General features: G+C 27.9%; 1 non-coding gene across 1 annotated transcript; it reads left to right on the top strand.

The window, feature by feature from the left end:
- The first annotated feature begins 3640 nt into the window (after nt 1-3640).
- Nucleotides 3641-3713, top strand: Trnas-gga. Its single transcript has one exon. It is a non-coding gene; the product is annotated as a tRNA-Ser (tRNA).
- Nucleotides 3714-4127: the final 414 nt, after the last annotated feature.

Raw genomic sequence — 4127 nt, 5'->3', positions numbered from 1 at the left:
TAAGCTCAGAAGAAGTACCTTACATATAAAGATAATCTTAAGGATAAGTGTTTTAAGGCTGTATAAATGTAAAGAAATAAAAATATAAAATTATTGAATTAGATAAATAAAAATGTAGCATATAACAGTATGATGTTAGAGAATACGTATTGACTTAGAACTTTGAATTCCTTAATAATAAAAAAAAGGTTTCAGTTAATTACTATATATATTCGTGATGGAATTAATCAAAATGGTATTTGAAGTATTGAAATAGAAAGTATTATTCTTATTCAGTTTAATGAAAATGAGTTAGATGTTAAAAGATCAAATACTCTAAATAAATTTGTTATTATAAATATAAATTTCATTAAAATTTATGGGCATTGAGAGTAACTATGAAGATGCTAGTTTAGTATAAATAAGATCATTTATAATTAAATTTAAAAAAAAATTTTTTACCCGTTGGTGGGCTAAGTATAATAGAAAAATGAATTGATGAAATTAATAAGTATAATAAAACTATGTTTAAGCATAATAAAAGTATTCAAAGTAAATGTCCTATCTGTGGTATATAAGAATATTAAATTGAATATTTAAAAATTAACAATTTAATATTTTTATGAACTAATTTTTACATTAAAAATAATCTTTAATTTACTATAGGTTGATTTAAAAAATAAAAACTTACATTTTTAGTCATTAAATTTACTATATGGGCTAACCCAATTATGAGTTTGATAAAACTTATTTTGTACAAATTTTAAGTTTTGTTGATTTGACAACAATAGGTATAAATCTGTGGTCAATGCAGCAGATTTCTAACCATTGTCTACAAAATAATCCAGGTCCATTTATTTAGATTATTTTTTGATTTAGTCGGCCTAAGGTAGATCGGCCTAATGTATCTATTTTGATTCTTAGGGATGGACCAGTTTATGAGTAAATTACATCTGTAAATGTGGTTAATCTTCGAATAGGGTATTTAAAAGGAATAACGCAACAGTTGTCAACATCTAATAGGCTGGAAGAAAAGTTGTTTTCGGTTGATATAAACAAATCAAATTCTACGTTTATAATATCAGAATATTTGTATGATCAGTATCATTGCTGACTTAGGGCGTTACTGTTTATGTTGTTTATTAATATTTCATCTGTATAATACAGACTTTTAATAGATGGAATACCAATAAAAATTACTGTAAGCGTATGAACAACAGTCCATAAGATTTCAATAATGTTTCTTTCTAGGAAAAATTGATTAGTAAGAATGTTGTACCAGAATGGTAATATAAAGTAAAAAATTAATTTTGTACTAACATCTAAAACTATTATTGTAAAGTCGTGTAAAAAGATTATTATATCGTAGATAAGAGTAGTAGAATTTTGAAGGCCTATGATTCATGTATTACTTTTTAATAAAAATTTAGATTTCATATATGATATTTAACACAATAGCACTTTTTCTGCCATATTAAATTAACTTGTTGAAGGAATTTTATTGTAACTATGAAACATAGTAGAATAAGATGGTATTCATTTAATAAATAAATTTTGGTGGAATATAAAAATAATGTTTTGTTTGGATGCTAAAGATTTTCACCTAATAAAAACAGAAAATTAATCTTATAATTAAAATAAGTGAACCTCTTTGATTAAATAATAATTCATGAAATAAATGTGTCAGGGTAAACTCTGTATTGGCGAGATATCCCTCTAAGTCCTAAGAACTGGTAAAGGAAAATGGTTATGTTTACAACAGTAAATATTGGTAAAATTTAAATATTTAATCAAAAATTATTGAGAGCGTAACCAGTAATAAGAGAGACTCAATGAATGAATCCTCAAATAATTGAGAATACAGCTCCTATAGATAGGACATAATAGAAACGGATTACAAGGTAGTATGTATCATGTAATACATTATCAAGTGATGAATTTGATAGTATAAAACCAGTTCCTCATCTTATGGTAAATATAATTACAAATATAATTACAAAGATCATTAAAGAGTAGGAGTTATATTTATTTTGAACAATTAAAAACTCTTTTAAGGCTCCGAAGTTTCCAAACTAATACGTAATTATTGATCTGTTGAGAGCGTGGTGATTACACCAGCTAACACAGTTAGTGTTAAAACAAGCAGAATAGCTGTAATTAAGATAAATCAGACTATTACAGGAGTTTTGTCTACAGAATAATGTTTATGAGTTATATTAATAATTGTAGAGATAAAGTAATAGCTCCCATAATTGAAGAAATTCTTGCACTATGTAGAGAAATATTGTTAAATCTACTGACGAACCTCTGTGGACTTTTATATTTGAGGAGAGAAGAGGGTATACTGTTCCACCAGTTCCAACACCGGAGCTAATAAATCTTTTTAAAGTAAGAAGTATAATAAACGGTAATGGAAGGTAAAATCCTATGTTATTTATTCGTGAATAAGCTATGTCTGCTGACCCTATTGTTAAAAGGATTGGAAATTACAATAACCTCTAAGTATAACTGGCACACCTATGAAAAAAATTATATTAAATGCGTGTTCTGGTACAATAAAATTATAAAGTTGATCAGTGTTAATGATTGCGCCGCATGATCCAAGTTTAATTCAAATAATCATTCTCATTAATGACTCGATCATACCAGCTCATATGGCAAATATAAAGTAGAAAATTCCAATATCTTTATGATTCGTTAAATATAGTCATTTGTTCATTATATATTTATACTAAATTTAATATATTGGTAGTAAAATTAAGTATAAAAATTAGAGTGCTATGTCTGATTGAAGTAATAAATTGTAAATTTATTTAAAAACTATTTTTTTAATACTAAAGTAATTTAAGGGTGTACACATATAAGTAAATTTACGTTTTTCACGTGTTTTTTCGAATTGAAATTTTAATTCATAAATTCATATAGGATGCTAGTTTTGCATCTCATATATGATAGTCCCCGAATACCCCCCCTAATTGATTAAAATATTGCGAAAAAAACTCCTCAGCCAGGAATCAAACCTGGAATCTCCGGCTTTCCGGGCCGTCGCCTTCCCTGTTAGGCCACCGAGGCACTTAGAGTTTGTCTCGCAATATTTCGTACATCTATTAAGATGTTGTCTGATACTCTATAAACGCTTATTTCGACAGCGTAGATTTCTAAATTAATATTGAATATGAGTATCGTCCTCTGGCTCATGAAATTTATTAAACTTAATAAATAAACAGTCTATGGTGCCGTTTTGCAGGATGTCTTGCGGAAAATATGTCTTATATGTGTGTACACATATAAGTAAATTCACGTTTTTCACGTGTTTTTTCGAATTGAAATTTCAATTCATAAATTCGGGGACTATCATATATGAGATGCAAAACTAGCATCCTATATGAATTTATGAATTGAAATTTCAATTTGAAAAAACACGTGAAAAACGTGAATTTACTTATATGTGTACACACATATAAGACATATTTTCCGCAAGACATCCTGCAAAACGGCTCCATAGACTGTTTATTTATTAAGTTTAATAGACTTCATGAGCCAGAGGACGATACTCATATTCAATATTAATTTAGAAATCTACGCTGTCGGAATAAGCGTTTATACAGTATCAGACAACATCTTAATAGATGTACGAANTATTGCGAGACAAACTCCAAGTGCCTCGGTGGCCTAACAGGGAAGGCGACGGCCCGGAAAGCCGGAGATTCCAGGTTCGATTCCTGGCTGAGGAGTTTTTTTCGCAATATTTTAATCAATTAGGGGGGGTATTCGGGGACTATCATATATGAAATGCAAACCTAGCATCCTATATGAATTTATGAATTAAAATTTCAATTCGAAAAAACACGTAAAAAACGTGAATTTACTTATATGTGTCCACACATATAAGACAAATTTTCCGCAAGACATCCTGCGAAACGGCGCCATAGACTGTTTATTTATTAAGTTTAATAGACTTCATGAGCCAGAGGACAATACTCATATTNAATATTAATTTAGAAATTTAAGGGTACTTTATTTATGAATATAATTTTAGTTACCAATCATCAGTTTTGATTAAAATGTTTAAGATTTATAAAATAATTATTTTTTACACTTTTAAGGCTTATAGTTTACTACTAAATTAAAATTTTTAAAGTATTATA

Source organism: Pseudomyrmex gracilis, unplaced genomic scaffold (genome assembly GCF_002006095.1).
Source record: "Pseudomyrmex gracilis isolate BER0280 unplaced genomic scaffold, ASM200609v1 scaffold_2460, whole genome shotgun sequence".
Taxonomy (NCBI): Eukaryota; Metazoa; Arthropoda; class Insecta; order Hymenoptera; family Formicidae; genus Pseudomyrmex; species Pseudomyrmex gracilis.
This window is presented reverse-complemented; position numbering and strand designations above follow the sequence as displayed.